Here is a 17244-nt window from a genome sequence, read left to right as displayed (position 1 = left end):
TGCCCCTGCCCTTACTCCCTCCATCCAACTATCCAAGGCCCATTTGTTGAGGACTCAAAGACCAAGGAAAAATTAACATGGAGAGAAAGCCATTTAGTTCTTCCTCGTTAAAGAGAAAACGAATTACTCCCATTATTACTCCATTTGCACCAACGGATCCCCTGTGCATGGCGGCAAACGAAACTCGCCGATCCAAAAAAGCGGAGTAGTAAACGGTGGCGCAGCGGATCCGTTGCCAAGCCTTGGGTTTTATCCCTTTGCGCGCACGGGCGGCGGAGTTATTGCCACGACGAGAATTGAAGCGTCTAGCATCACTGGCTCCAAGGGAAAACGGGAATAGGCCTTGCATAGATGGATTTTTCAGATTTCATAATGGGCCTTAAATAGTTGGATGGAGGGAGTAATATTCTTCTTAACTCCACCATCAAAACTTCAAATCTCGGCGCTGATCATTTACCACAACGGTGCTTTTAGAAGTTCATTATTAGGTACTACCTGGTATGCGCATTTATAGTTTGTGTGAGAGTTGTATGCATAAGTGAGGTGCCGTGTGTATACATTTCATCGAAATAAAAAAAAATATATTCATCATGTGTTCACAATTTATTAAGCACATATTACAGATTCTATTGCTTTTGTTATGTTGTTTCAAATAGTTCACGAATCTTCTTGTACTGAATAATGTTGAAAGACAAACTTACTAAGTGATTGTAGGACGACCCATTTGAAATATTGGGCATAGCGCTTTTCAATTCACACCATAATCAAGACAACGTCCTCTCGTAATTTGAATAATGCTATTTGTCACCTGGTTAATGTTTTCCTAGGATTAGGCATAAACTTCGATAGAATTATTATTGATGAAACCGATTAATAACCTTTTTGCAAAATAAAGAATTTAATGGTCAAGCATACTAGAAACTATGATTATTAGTCAGGAGGGAAAAGGACCACCTGTGATTTTCCATTGTCTCCCGCCCGTGTCAGTGTCAGAATCTACAGTCTAAACGCACCAAAGTTCGACCCCTTCCAATCCAAGCAGTCTATAAAGAAGTGAAGCTTCAATCTCGTGGAATTAATCTTTATTCTGCTAAGGTCAGTGGAGTTGGTCTATTAATCTTCCGCATTTACCCTTCCACTTCCTGCTCTACTGCTCTATTATTGAGTAGATCACATCTGCCATCGCCTCTCTTCAACACCTCTCCATCGAGCTGCGCTCTTCATCAAACTTGGCAACTCGCTGAATCAAACTCGCTGCTGTCATCTGAATAGTCCACGGCCAGGTTCACTCATCTGCAGATGTGATCTGCAGATGGCTGATCCCGACGGCCAGAGGTTGGATCTCTCCGACTCTGAGCCACCAACGTGTGTGTTTGACCCAATCTGAGCTGTTCCTCCAGAATCATCACAACCTTCGCCTGGCCCTTACTCCTATGGCTGTTGATCGTTCGTTGTCTGACCATCATCATCCACTGATCCACATAGGAGAGGGTGAGGTATTAGGTTCAAAAACACATATACACGTGAGAGTGAGAGAGAAGTATCTTGGAGAGGTAGAGACAGGAAAATCTCTCGCTAGAAACCAATAATCATGGCGGATTTCAGCATAGGGGCGCTGGGCACACTCATCCCCAAGCTTGCCAAGCTACTGAAAGAGGAGTACAACCTGACGACGAGTGTGAAGGGAGGAATCAGGTTCCTGAAGGCTGAGCTCGAGAGCATGCAGGCTGCCTTCGAGAAGGTGTCTGGCGTACCGGCAGATGAGCTTGATGAGAACACGAGACTTTGGGCCAGGGATGTCCGGGAGCTGTCCTACGACATCGAGGACAGTATTGACAGCTACCTTGTGCGTGTAGAGAGCAAGAAAATAGGAAAACTGCATAACATCAAAGTGTTGGTCGACAGAACCCTCAACTCACTGTATAATATCAGAAGACGTCACAATATGGCTGCCAAGGTAAGGGACTTTGAGTCCCTTGTCAAGGAGGCAAAGGAAAGGTATGATAGGAACAAAGTTGATTGTATTATTGCTAGTCGTACCACCGATTATGTAGATCCACGCCTAGAAGCTATGTACAAAAAGATGACCGGCCTTGTTGGTATTGATGAGCCGAAGAGTGAAATAAGACACATGTTGGAATTGGAGTCCACGGAAAGCCTCAAGAGCGTCTCTGTTGTTGGAGATGGGGGATTAGGCAAGACAATCGTAGTGAAAGCTGTGTATGATGATACACTCACAGTGGGATTTAAATGTCGTGCCTTCGTTTCGGTGGCCAGAATCCTGACGTGAAGAAAGTTCTCAAAGACGTTCTACTTGAGCTTGATAAGGAGAAGTTCAGGGACATTCACAGCTTAACAAGGGATGTAAAACAGCTTATCGACTTACTCCGGGAATTCCTTGGCAACAAAAGGTATGAGTCACCCACCCAATGCACTCTGTTCGGCTGGCTTGTTAGCCAACTAGCCAGCAGTGCTTTTCTTTCGTACTAAATCAGCACTAACCACCAGCCAGCCAACAATACTTTTCTCTCATAATAAATTAGCACAAGCCACCAGCTACAACGAGCCGAACAGAGTGTTGTATACTGAGATGTGAATGTTTCACTTGCATTGGTTACAGACTATGTAGATTTGTATGCTCTAAAATTAATATATTCTTTCTGTGGTTGATGTATGGATTTGTTCTCTTTTGCTCTTTGTATTTTTTTTGTGAGCATGCAGCAGCACTAAATGATGGTAAAGAAATTTGCCACTGTAGCATCCCTTAATGATTGGCAGGCCGGCAGGGTTTGTATTTGTTCGTTATGTTTCTTGATTGTATTCTGTATTCAATTAGGTTCGACTATTATATCCTTCATTGAGATTTTTAAGTCTAATATTTTTTAAAGATAAATACTTCAAAATTTCTAAATAATTTTATCTGTTACTAAATTTTTCAACACTGGAAAACCCTCGTTTTACCTCTTTTTTCCTTGTTACACACCAAGCATTCTTACTGCTCCTTTATGGGGACAGTTAGAAGATATGGGATAGACAATGTTTCCAAACAATTAATTTGGCTATTATTCTGGTACAACTCTTATTTTTTAAGTTGCCAAATAAGCTGGTGTTGTTTTCTACCTAGAGCCATCTCCGTTTTATTATCCAAGACAATTATTTTACACAAGGATATTCTATATATAGTGTAAAAATACTCAATATAATCAAACGTTTGATGAGTTAACTGATAAGAATTTGAAGAGCTGAAATTTAGTGGTATATCGTTCACGAGAATTTTTATAATGATTGAAAAAATAAGTGCCATCCATCTGACAGAATCGTACGGTGGTAAAGGTATGAAGTACTTGAAAATACCTAGACTAAAATATCTGATGGTATAAAAATGTGGGACCAAGTACAAAAAAGTGGACCAAATACTAATTTAATTTAATTTTTGCAAATACCTTACATTGATCAACGGCTAGAAAAAATTCAAGGCAAAAGTACCTCAAAGTATCCAATTGGTACTTTACAATTATTGTAACAAAGCTCATCATTGGCTGTCATTACAATGGTTAGTTTGTTGGCTTCTACGGAGAATTGGCTATAATCCAACAAATAAGATGTACAGGACGGATCCCAACCAGGAACAATATTAATACCTTCATGGTATAATCCAAAACCAATTAATGAGATTCGTCAACTGAAAAATTCAAAAATGTCCACAAATAAGTAGGGGATATTGTGATATGAAATTATTTACCTGCATAAACATCCATGCTGCCTTCTTTAAATCTTGTCTGGTGCAAATTAAATCTGCAGTGACATTCTTCTATAAACATTGCCGGACAAGGCATGATAATTGTATGTAACTTTGAATTTTTTCATATCGCAAAAATCTAGTTTATAAAGATGCTCTTAATGTCTATACTTTTTCATCTGTCGTGCAATATATGTTTTCTGGACAGGTACTTTATCGTAATTGATGACGCATGGGATACACAATCTTGGCAAATAATCAAAATGGCTCTTGTTGATAATAATTGTGGAAGTAGATTAATCATAACTACTCGTAATCTTGAAGTTGCCAAAGAAGCTGGAGTTGTTTACAACCTAAGGCCACTTTCTTCTTTTTATTGAAAGGAATTGTTGTTCACGAGGATACTCCATAGTGGAATAATTTTTTTGGATAATCTGCAGGATGATCAGTTAACTGATAAAATTCTGAAGAAATGTGGTGGTATACAATTGGCTATCGTTACAAGTGCTAGTTTATTGGCTGATAAGCCAAGGGAGGAATGGTTCGAAGTGTACAGTTATATAAGTCTCAGCCGCCAAGGTAATAGTCAGGTGGACACTACTATGAAGATATTGTCTTTGAGCTACTATGATATGCCTTCTCATTTACGGACATGCTTATTATACCTAAGCATTTTTCCTGAAGATTATTATGTTATCAAGAAAGAGACTTTGATATGGATGTGGATAGCTGAAGGTTTTGTCCATGGGCAACAAGGAGTTGGGTTATTTGAGGTTGGAGAGAGATACTTCAATGCACTCATTAACAGAAGCATGATCCAACAATGGGGTTACATGGACTATGCATCTGGTGGTTGCCGTCTCCATGATATGGTGCTCGAACTAATCCGTTCTTGGTCCTGTGAAGTAAACTTTGTTACAATACTGGACAATGAGCATGGCACATCAGCACATACAAATATCCGTAGGTTATCCCATCAGAGTACTAGAATAGAGTGCAAGCCTGAGCCTGCAGTGGATATGAAAAAGATGAGGTCCTTTGTTGCCTTCTCATGTACTATTTCTGAGATGGTACCATTTTCGTGCTTTCAAGTTTTACGTGTATTAGCCTTGGAAGATTGTGAAGCCCAGAACAATCATATAAAACATTTGGGAGCACTACTCCAGTTGAGATACCTCAAGTTGTCTGGCATGAATCTTTCTGAGCTCCCAGAAGGAGTAGGATATCTAAAGTTTTTACAGACACTTGACTTGGGGAAAACAAGAGTTAGAAAATTGCCATCAACCATCAGCAACCTGACACAACTATTGTGTCTTCGTGGTCGTTGTAGCATGGATGCAGGCGGGGCCTTCATTGGGAAGCTGACATCACTTCAGGAGCTGCGCATGAGGGTAGATTTGGGGGAGCTTGAATCAGGATATATACATGCTGTTTTGTGAGGGGCTGGGCAACTTGAGGGAACTGAGGATACTCAAGGTTGAATTCAAAGGGCTGGATAGCGAGCAGGAAGCTTTAGGGGACTCTCTACGTAATATGTGCAAGCTGCAGTACCTTGAAATTCAAGATCATTCGTTGCGATCCATTAAGGTGGAACAGGTGTCCAGATGGAATGCCCCAGGTGCAGTCCTCTCTCAACACATCCGAGTTTTGTTATTGGCTCACTACAGATTCTCCATTCTGCCGACGTGCATTGACTCCTCTCTTCTTCCAAAACTCTCGGATTTGTCTATGTCTGTCGACTTTCTAAGTTGTCAGGACATGAGGATCATTGGGAAGTTTCCGGAGCTCCGCCGCCTCAGAGTGCACACGTCGTTGAGGACCAAGCTGTTAGTTGTGTATGGAGGTGATGGGTACTTCAGCAGCCTGAAGTCGTTTGAATTGAATTGGAGTTTTCTTGTCATGTTTAGAGCACGCAAACTTGGTGCTCCTGTTATGCCAATCCTTGAAAATCTTAAATTCAGTCTCTGTGACAGCCTTTTGGAGGATTTATGTGTTCTTTATTGTCAGAATATATCATGGTTATTATCAATGATTGGATGGAACCACCTTCCTTCATTGAAGTATGTACGCTACAGCACTCCTAGTAGTAGTGGCCCTGGAGGAAGAGAGTTAAGGGTGCTTAGCCAGGCAGCCCGTTCTCATCCCAACCGTCCCACCGCTATGACCGGGGGACACTGGCAGAGAGAGGTGCATATCCATCATTATATTGTTAATTTGCTGTTCCGTTACTTTAACAAAAGGAATGATGTGATACAGTGAAATGTACTTTTTTTACTTTCACAAAGAAGTATTTAATTATTGGTTATATGAATATATCCTATTTTATTATTACAAATAAAAATATATAGAAGCCTTTTCTTTTTACAAGTTTTAGCTGGTGTAAACCTTCCGTACTTCCGAATGTAATTGTTATAGCATCTCATCGGGCTCTTCGCTGGAACTTGAAAAACATCATAATAATTTGGACTGAGATCCTGAAAACAATATGAATCAAAATCCACATTATTGTTAGTGAATACTGGCCTTGAATCTGCCAAGATTGCTCATGTGCTAATACTAATTCGTCATTCTCTCAGGAGGTCTCTCATGAAGTCCTTGATTTGCCTGTCCATGTATGGATGTTCAGGGAGACCAGTGTTCGTTTTGATTTTACAAAATTGGCTTCACTGGAGAAAGTCACCGCTCACATCTACTGTTTATATGCTACACCACGGGAGGTTTCCCAAGTGGAAGCGGCGCTGAGGCGCGCAGTTGACGTTCATCCCAATAATGTCATCCTTGAAATGGAAAGGTTTGGTGAAGAAGAAATGGATTTTTCGTTTACAGGAGAAAAAGAGGAGGTGAATGGCCATCTTGTTAACAGTTTTGTTCGTATAATACTTACTACTCATCATGGCGGCCTTATTGATTATGGTCACAATACAACTTAATTCCATCCCTTAACCAATTTCAGTCGACGGATCATGATGCCACAACACAAAACGAGGAGGATATTTGCCACCACAGAAATCAATCACGGACGGAGAGGATCTCTGACCATCAAATACACTCTTGATGAGCAAATACTTCCTGCAACACGCAGGTATCTTTATTTGTAGTACAAAGCCTGTGAATCGCCTGCAGTAGCCGGGCTAGTTTGCAGTAACTGTATTTTGCATGCGCAAGTAACAAATTTTCAGTGCATCATATCAATCAGTAGGGAGATACATGATGCTATATATGATAGCCGGCTAGCTCGGATTTTCTCGCTGGTTGCACTGTCTATTCAGTAGCTCTAGATGATTGACGTGCTCAGGCCTTTTTTGACAGGGCTCTGGCTCCGGCTCCAGCCAGCCGGAGCCCTGCCAAACCGTGAAATTTGCACCAGCTCTGGGTCTGGAGCTGCCCATGGAACCCGTCACGGCTTCCACACGTGAGGAGGAGCTCGAAAACGAGGCTCCAAGCCGCTCTGCGAGCAGGCCCCGTCCACTCATATGATTTTACTCCCGTTCGCGAGGAGGAACACATGGCGGCCGGCGACGGAGTACATGGCGGCGGGGAGGTGGTGCTCGGGGCCGAGGTACGGAGGGGGGCGTAGGGAGCAAGGCGCGGCGGAGGTGGGCGCGGAGGTTGGCGGGAGCTAGGCGGCGTGATCGGCGGGCGTCGAAGTGGGCAGGAGCTGGGCGGCGCGACCGGTGAGCGCGCGAGATGGAGCAGGCCAGTAGCGGAGGAGAGCTGGGGCGGGCTGCCGGTGAAGGGGAGGTGGGGCGGCGTAGGTGGGAAGGAGACGGGGATGGCTGAACCGGGGTGGGGCAAATGGATAAGGAGGAGAGGAGGAAAAAAGAAAAGGGAGAGGAAAAAAAGTGAGGAAAAGAAAAGGAAAACAAGAAAAAGAAAAAAGAAGAAAAAAGGAAGAAAAGGATAAAAGAAAAATATATGGAAGGGTAATTTAGTTTACAAACTCAATCCCATAGGTGAAGCCAGTTTGCTAAAGATTTTCTAAAATGGCTTCAGCTCCACCAAAGAAGCCGCTCCACCAGAGGAGCCGGAGCTATGTTTGGAGGAGTCGGAGCCCTGCCAAATAGGCCCTCAGTAGGCTACTGTAACACCGGCCTCGCGGACGGTCCGCTCGGGGTCGGCGGACGGCCCACCAGGCAACGCCCAGATATTTATCTGGATGGACGTGGGACCCACCTGTCATTCCTCTCTTCCTCCTCACTTCGTCCAGAGCCGAGCGGAGCTCGAGCGCTCGCGCCGACGTCGCCCCCTTCCGTCGATCTCCCTCCTCTGGCCACCAAACCTCGATTCCTCGTGCGGGAACCTTCCTCGGCACCTCCTCCACCTTCCCCAACCCCTAGACCGGCTTCTTACGGCCGGAATCATCCCCCGCCACCGCCGGTCACCATGGGAGGCGCTTGAAGCCTTGCTCCACCGTCGATCCGCTTCTCCGGTCGTCCTCAGCTCGAACCGACCGCGGGAATGGATTCGTGGTGAGTTCCTCGTGCTCCCCAGTCTTTTTCCCTTGACGTGGTGTGTCGCCGGCGCCGGTGAACGCCGCCGCCGTCGCCGACGCACTTGCTGCCACCTGTGGCGCGGGTCAGAAGTTATGCATCACGGACGGTCCGCCTGGGAGGTGCGGACAGTCTGCCGGTCAGATTAGATTTCGTCCAGAGACGATGTTGTCTCTGGAGGTTTAGCAGAATTGAACTGCGGACGGTCCGCCACTTGGGCGCGGACAGTTCGCAGTAGAGTCTAGGATGCTGTCCAGAGACGTTGCCATCTCTGGTGGATTGGATACGTGAACTGCGGACGGTCCGCTAAGGGGGGCCGGACAGTCCACAGGTAGGATTAGAAAGTGTTCCAGAAACGTTGTTGTCTCTGGTGGGTTGGCGTAGTTGTATTGCAGACAGTCCGCTAAGGGTGAGCGGACAGTCCGCCGTGTAGATTGAAATTTGTCCAGAGAGGTACTTGGTTCTGGTGGGTCGGTAGAATAATACGGCGGGCGGTCCGCCACTTGGGCGCGGACAGTCCGCAGGGCATTCAGTTGAAGTAAAATAGTTACATCATTGAGCTGCACTCATTTATTTCATATGCATATATGTATCATCCGTAGCTGAGGACGCCGTATTTGAGGTGATTGCGGCACCGCAGGAGCAGCCGACGCAAGCCCAGGAGGAGAGGTGTGAGCACCCGGCCCAAGGCCCGTCTGACCCCAGCTCTGTGCAGCAGCCCGAAGGCAAGCCCCGGTGCACATCCTATTAATTTAACTTATGACACCTATATATGTATTTATTACTTATGCATTACGTTTAGGAGTTGTTTGAAACCCTAGTTGCATGAACCCTAGGTGTCCTTGAGTTGTACTACTATGTATAGGATGATAGAAATGCTATGCTAGATAGGGTTCGGTAGAAGTCGAGTAATTCTTATTTACTCGTGAGATATAGGATAGTTTATGTTTCCAGATATGAGTTACTAATTATGGATGAAAGCCTTGGAATGAGAGAAAGAATAGAATCTGAGACCGGGCGGAAGAAGTGTAGTTCCGCCTGTGTCGGTTAAGGACCGAGCCGTTGTTGGCCCTGCTGATCATGTTTGAACTGTACTAACCGCATGCCGGGAGTAGGAGGTAGTCGAAACCGTTAAGCCTAGTACTGCCTCGCTTCGAAAGTACAGAACTTCATCACCACCCCTTAGGGCGAGTCGAGTAGTCGCGGAGAAACGGGATGCATATGTTTACTTTTGGTGGTCTCTCGTTGAGCTCGGCTGACTATATGAAGGTGGGGCGGTTCTGTAGTTCGAGGCGGGGAGGGGAAGGGTTGGTGCGTGTGGTCCGACAGGGCATACACGTGCCGTGTTGGTTAGGTCCACCTTGCAAGGTTAAATCGAATCGATTCGCCGTCAGTCGCTCTCGGATATGAGCACCTTGGTCACTGCGTCGCAGCGTAGGGTTGAGATGGAAAAATAGTTATACCTATGTTGATGAACATATGAACTATTACTTATTGTTCCACTATGTTTGCTCTAGATTTGGTTATGCAAATATTAGACTATGTTAATTTATATAGAACTTGGGCTAAAATAAAGAAAGTGAGGAATTACTTTAGTCGCTGTTTTTCTGCAAAATAACTACCAGCCAAAAGCCTTGCATGTCTAGATATGTGGGCTATGATATACCCACTGGTCGGGTAAGCCTTGCTGAGTATTAGTATACTCAGGGTTTGTTGCCACAATTATTTCAGGACACGCAGACGTAGATTTTTGTCCCTGCTGCGTCAAGTTCTTCCACCGAGATGCAGAGTTATGGGAGGTTGTGGAGCCAGACATTTAGATAGGGATCTCCTTAGGGCACAGTTTTGGTAGTTGTAGACCCCTTTCCTCTAGTTGAACCAGGATTTCAGTAATGCAAAGTTTGTAAATTATATATTTATCCAAACTTGGTTTGTACAAACTTAAGGTAAAGTCTTATGTATATTTGTTGTATTTTCAAATATGTGTCGTGCTTGTACCATCTGCGCCCACCTTCGCGTGGGACTATCGGTGATGTTTCGATCGGGACGTGGGTTGAGAAAGGATCGTCAAATTAAGCCGTTAAGTTAATGAGCCCGATGTGTTCAAATGACGGCCATTACGCTTAATTAGAGTTTTAATTAGGCGGTTCCGTCACAGCTACGTATGCGACTCACAACAAAGCTAGCGCTTGATGGACATTATTTTTTTGAGAACAACACTCAACTCTGATTCCGCTGTAAAATGAAACGAAGAGCTAGCTGGAATGTTCGATGGATCTAGCACTACTTTTTTTTTGCGATAAATCTAGCACTACTTGATGCGCCTAAGGGATGTTTTCAATTCAGATTATTATTGGTTTCTTTTCCATGGTGATGAATGGTTACTTGAGAAGTGCTGTTAATCCCTGTTTGTAGTCTTATCATCAGTTCTTAAAACGTTATAGAAGTAACTTCAAGCTCTAACTCTCCAATTGAAAACCAAAATCCTTATTTAGGAAGAATTCACTCGGAAACTAATACATTATACACCATGATTCCTCCACCAACGTGGCGTATTTCCAAAGTTTACGAAGAACTTATAGATTCATAGTGAATGCACTGGCACCTGCTCTTTTTTTTTGTCTCATAGTTATACTTACAAGTTACGCTGCTTTATTTTGTAGGTTTGGTTCTACATAGGACTTGTGCAACCATGACGCTGGCTAGAGGATCTACTAGTTATTTGTTGACGTGGAGCTTAATTCTCCACTCCCGCAAAAAAATGGAAAAGTTAAAAAAAATAAAACAAAAAGCAAAACAAAATGTTGCTACATGAAGGGTGTATTCTGTTAGGTACTTTAGTATATAAAAAATCAAAATAAAAGAAATAAAAAACTGAAAGTTAAAAATAACGTAGGCACTTTGACGTGTTCATTTTCAAATTGCTTAATTTCACTTAAGACCAAAGTAACTTTCAAGTCTATCAGTTTGCAGATTGATTGTTGTAAAATTATAAATTTCCCAAAAAAATAAAAAAATAAAATCCTTAATTTACTTACAAGGTAGCCAGAACATTTAATATATAGATTAGCATTACAAGAAAAATAAAAACATGTAATTTTGATCATATCAATAAAAACAAAAAATGATAAAAAAATTAGTATGCTAAAATCCTGTAAAAATATTTTTCTATATATGCTCTACATATCCTCAATGTGTGTGTTGGGGGTGGGGGTGGAACTCCGCCTGTGCCTTTTTAGTGGCATAGCCGGTCTCAAGCCCGGGAAAAGGAGGAGGGGCCCACTAGAAATATGTGGTCATTTTCATATATATGCATCATGATATTAATGATATGTCCATTATAGCTTCCATCATTATAAATGATAACCCATCTGCACATCATCCTCTGAGGTTGATTATATAGTTAGTGCCAAAATAAAATCATGGAGGTGTATAGAGAGATCGAACTCGAAGCCAGCAGTGCAATGCCCAAATATCTCAAGCTTGAAGTGGAAAGATTCGATGAAGATCGTGCACAACAAGAACAACAATTGCATTGGTGCTCTCTTTCTTCCTACTTAAAGTTCAATACTCGCTTCTAGTTTTCTTATTTCAATTTAACTAGAATGATAGTTTGCGTAGTTTTGCAGGTTCTTTGTATACTGGTTTCAACAAAAAGAAATTGAAAAGTAGTTTCAACAAAATTTATCCTTAGAGTTTATGGTGAATTTACAGAACTATTTATGCAAGTATTGTGTCTAGCAGATATGGCTTGAGCAATGTAATGCATTTCACAGTAATGTGATAATTACGCTAGTATGCATACGCGTTACGGAGTAAATTAATGTTAACTGTACTCACAGTTGGTAACCTAATGCCTATATATTGTGTGCAGTGGAAATATATATTCTATTATTTTTCTCTCATTAATTGATTGTGGTTCCTTATTTTTTACAAGCACATTTAGCCTATACACCCCTGTATGAACAACCAATCATCCAGCTTATGTTTTCATGATCAGACCCAAAATGTTAACTTTTGCAGTGAGATATTGATGCTTTGAACTAATGCGTCCAATAATCTTCATTATCCATTGGAAGGCGTGTCTGACCATAACAAGATATGCGACCGAATCCTGGGCACTCCGGGTTTTTTTTTTCCTGAGACGTGCAACTATCGAGAGCACTGCATGTTCTGTCAAATACCCTCGACCCTTGCTGCGTAGGTTGCATGCAAGAACTGATTGAAGTAAGGATTAATGGTGGTCACCCTCGGATGAGGAGTGATTGATAACATTGTATGGATTTGAAGTATCTTTTGGCTCGTGATGTGCAGGTGTAGGATACGATGTGGCGGTCGACGGCATGTGGTGAAAATCAAGCGAGGTTCATGCCGATGGACTAAGGGCGGTGAAGAGTGAACGCTAGTAGGCTTGGACTGAGGGACGCGAGGAGTCCGGGCAAAGTCATGGCCGGTCCAGGTGGTGCACATAAGAGCAAGAGTACATGGACATGATGAAGACGGCGTCGGTCAAGTCAAGGCGGAAGAAGATGGCAAGTTCGAGTAGGTTGCCGGTGCGGCGGGAGCGCGGAAGACATGAAGGCATCAAAACTTGGGGTAGTCCGGACATGCGTCGACAGCTGAGGTGGCAGGTTTACCGGTTTGAGCCTCAAAACCAGGCGGCCGCAGGTTTACCAGTTTGGGTCTTAAAACCGGACGGCGGCAGGTTTGCCAGTTTGGGCCTAAGAACCGGGGGCGCGTCTTGTGTGGCCGAATGGCAGTTGCGGGGGGCTTGTGGCGTCATCGCGAAGCTTGCGTCGAGCTGAAGCGAAGTCGTGAAGTTGGAGAATGGCTTATTAGTGCCGGTCATAGGACGTATTAGTGCCGGTCCCTGTGGCCGGCACTAACGTGACAGACGTTAGTGCCGGCTACTCTGACCGGCACTAACGTGCGTATGTTAGTGTCGGTCCGTAATACCAGCCGGCACTAACGTGCCCGACCCCGCCCGAGCCTTAACAGCAAGGTTAGTGCCGGCTGATATAACTAGCCGGCACTAAATGTTTTTTCTTCTTTATGTTTCTTTTCTTTTCGTTTTTATACGTATGGCTATGCGTATTTCTACCGTATGTGACTACATAGTCGTACTCTTTGCATTGCATAGTGTTATTAGAACATCATATTACACTAACATTATATATATATATATATTCGTCATGTATGGAACACTTAGGAGTTCAAAAGTACTTGAGATATTACAAATTGTTAAGCACATCAACTATAATAATTTATCAGCTTCCCCGTCGTCGTATCTTCTTGGGCGATGCTTGTACGGAGATCGCCATGAAATTCGCCCTTAGAATTTATGACTTCATCGAGCAGGAATCCACATATAGTTTCTTGAATTGCCCTGATCCGAGCCATTTCAATGAGTTCTTCTTTCATCCACCAATGCTATCACATTTTTCGATAAAAACATGAGAATAAAAAATAATGAATTAAAATAATGAGCAGATGTGATTGTGCTCACATACATTGAATGTCTCCACTGTCATTTGCCCTTTTCACTTGCAAAAGAGTTGATCCACTCGCATACGTAGTATCCACATAAGCTGTTTCCTTGGCCCTGTCTCCAACACTATGGACAAATGTGGGTTACGATATATAATTTTTCTGATGTTTATTGCGAATGACATTAGTAGCGAGAGTATATTTATACCGGAAAATCAGTCACCCAACGAAGAGGCTCGATTTGACCTATGGGCAAGCCTATGTGTTTGTGGAGGTAGCGACTCCATGCAGTATTTACCACCTCGATGAGATCTTGGTACTTTGATTTATCTTGCCTTAACGAGTCGTACACCAAGACCTTGTGCTCCTCAATCCGAATACAAAGAAATATCCAATGAAAGCTGTGCATATACATACACATAACCAATTAATGTTGATTATAGTAGTTATTAAATAGTATTATTAGTACGAAGGGATTGAAAAAAAGAGGCTAACAAAGAACAACTCACTGATGGTTGTATGGCAAGAGAATGAAGGGACACATGCTATTCTTACACAACCCCCTGTACATAACATCGACTATTTCTTCAGGCTTTTGCGCTACCGATTTCTCATGTATAATATCGGGGTCGAAGAACTCGACGTTATGGAAGTTCTTCTTTCGGCAAATTTGAATTTTTGACCTACGGGACACAAGAAAAACGGGGATCAGTCAACACACAAGGCTAAAATAATGAAACGAGATACAATACTTACATGCACCATACACTAACGAGGGACTTGTGAAGGGCATCTTGATGGTATAAATCGTAAAGTGCTGCAAACTCGATATATACATCATCTGCCCCCCGCCAGAAATGCTCATCTTTAATCCGAGCTGGGAACATCTCTAATTCATTAGCTTTAGATTACACGGCATACCATTTGTGTAACTCGGTCATTCTCGTTGGTAGGAATGGTAGCAACTCTGGCCATATCAAAGGTTCACCAAGTACAAACTTTTTCTTGCCGCGGGCATTCTGTAGGGCCTCCCCAAACAATTGAGCCCTTGTTAGATCAGTTTGCAATATCATCCCAGCCATAGTCAATGGATCTCTTGATTCATCAGGACATTCTTCACGCGGCACTATCAACGGAGGGATCGATTGTTTGGACTGCTCTCCTAGCTGGGGAACGGTCTTTGCATTAATGCGCCGATTCTTGGGGTTGCTGTAGCACTTTCTGATCTGCCGATCATAATTCGACTCCCTTTCTTTCTCCTTCGTGGGATCTTTAATGAAGTGTTTAATGAAGTGTGCCTTTGCAACCGGATCTATTTCTGGCTTCTTGTTCGCAGCCTCCCTCAGTAGCTTGCGCTTCAGCAAGAAGGTTTGAAATGATTCTTCTGCCTCTTCCTCTTCTGGAGCCATCGCTTTCTTCTTTCTTTGCTGCTTATGAGATGGCTGGACCGAAGGTATCATGTATGCCTTCTGTCGCTGACTCTGATTCTGTTGTGCGGCTGGTGATGATACCGGAATTGGCTCGCTTTGTGCGGCTGGTGATGGCGGATCCATGCTGGGGTCCCGTGCAGGCGGTGGAGAAGGTGGGCCAACACTAGGATTCCTGTCAGCTGGCGTTGGTGATCTTTGCCTTGAGCACTGAGTAGAATCTGTGGCTGCTTGCACCAATCTTATGTCGCGCTTTGGCCACGCGATCCATGTGTGTACGGCATGTTGTAGTTCTGTTTCTTCAAGACCTATAGGGATCGGGAGGTCCAAATCTTCCCAGCGTTCTTCAATAATTCGGTCAACAAACACTCTGGCGAATCCTTCAGGAATCGGTTGGCAATGTATTGTCCCGCCTTCTTCTTGGACTTCCGCATAACCCTCAGCACAAACTTTGAGCTTTTTCCCATAAAGAACCAGAAGCTCACATTGGGTCCTAACGGTGCTGCCATCAATGGGGTCCCTCGGCCTGTCGGCACCCAAATTAGGGTGCTCTGTGGAAGCAACACTACTATGATGCTGAGAAGAGGGGCTGATCTCGACATTGGCAGCTGGTTGGTCCGAGCGTTGCCCAACTGCTGCCTCAAGTGACATTATCTGGTTTTCTAGGCTACAGATCTTCTCTGCCACTACTGCCTTGCTTCTGCATCGGCTTCGGTAGGTTTCGAGATCTCTGGAAAAGCCATATTTCCATGGAACTACGCCCACGCCTCGGGTCCGTCCAGTGTGTTCCGCATTTCCAAGAGCGTAAGTCAGATCGTCATTCTCTCTGTTGGGCTGGAAGGTTCCTTCTTCCGTATGCCTCATTGCGTCGTCGAGTCTTTGGGCAGCCTCTCTTAGTACGTCGCTAGTCACAAACATTCCAGTGTCGGGGTCTAGTGAGCCTCCATGAGCATAGAAGTAATACCTTGCTCGTTTGGGCCAACTCAAGGTCTGCGGTATGATTCCTTTTGCAATTAAATTATTTTCTATCTTTTGCCATTTCGGAACAGCAACCTTATAACCTCCAGGCCCATGTCTATGGAAGTTTGTCTTTTTGCTAGCATTCATTTTGCCTTGAATCGAGGCTGCCATGCTGTCAGCACTGTGCTTGTAATTCACGAATTCATTCCACCACTCTCGTTGCTTCTTCTAGACTTTATCAAAATCTGGTGTGAGGCCCTTGTTGACAAAGTTTGCCACCAATATTTTCTTGAATGAGCCGAACTGAATTGCCATCTTCTTAAATGCCCATCCCTTTACTTTGTCAGCTTTGCCTGGGGGAAAGTTGAAGTGCAACGACACCTCTTTCCATAACAAATCTTTCTCTGAATCTGGCACGATATCTTCAGGTCGATCAGAGACTTTATTTCTCTTCCAAAGCTTGTACTTTATGGGGACGCTTTCCCTAACAAGATATCCCAATTGATTTACAAATGTCATCTTAATTTGACCAGGGGCTAGTGGCTCGCCGATTGCTTTGTTGATCTCCGTGATGGTCGTACATCCTACCATCTTCCTCTTGGAGCCACGTTTCCGTTTATGCTTCGTCGATCCTGATGCCTGAAAGAATCGCAAATTTATCAAGCGGGTTGCTAGCAACTAGTGGACGTCGCGGCAGGTATGCGTAACCTTCATAACCCGCAAGCAAGGGTTCCAGATCGATAATTATTGACTGAAACATGCATAGGAATTTTTAGCTGGAGCACGACTGCTTACACAAGGACTAAAATCATCAACAAAGCTAGCAACATAACACAAATAGTTCGCAGCTGGGCCGCATGTATCACAAACAATATCTTGCTCCTAACATATATATTGACAAAATGTTTATCCTGATGCCTGAAAGAATCACTAAACTTTTATACCTCGGCTTCCTCGACATTTTCTTCTTCCTCCCCACTAATATCTTGCTCCTCATCGCCATGATATTGCAAGTTTAAAAATTGGCTGCCATTGTTCTCGTCCTCATCAAACTCTGGAGCTATGTGTCCAGTACTACCACGAATGAGCTCGTGCATTAACTCGTCCGTAGGATCCATTTCCACTACCTGAAACAATAAAA

The 17244-nt window shown here is 43.7% G+C and overlaps 1 long non-coding RNA gene across 1 annotated transcript; it reads left to right on the top strand.

The window, feature by feature from the left end:
• Window positions 1-6324: 6324 nt before the first annotated feature.
• On the top strand, window positions 6325-11041 carry LOC120646264. The gene is made up of 3 exons (XR_005664342.1): window positions 6325-6579; window positions 6693-6821; window positions 10893-11041. It is a non-coding gene; the product is annotated as an uncharacterized LOC120646264 (long non-coding RNA).
• The last annotated feature ends 6203 nt before the right edge of the window (window positions 11042-17244 follow it).

The sequence above is a fragment of the Panicum virgatum genome, chromosome 8K (genome assembly GCF_016808335.1).
Source record: "Panicum virgatum strain AP13 chromosome 8K, P.virgatum_v5, whole genome shotgun sequence".
In the NCBI taxonomy this organism is placed as follows: domain Eukaryota; kingdom Viridiplantae; phylum Streptophyta; class Magnoliopsida; order Poales; family Poaceae; genus Panicum; species Panicum virgatum.
This window is presented reverse-complemented; position numbering and strand designations above follow the sequence as displayed.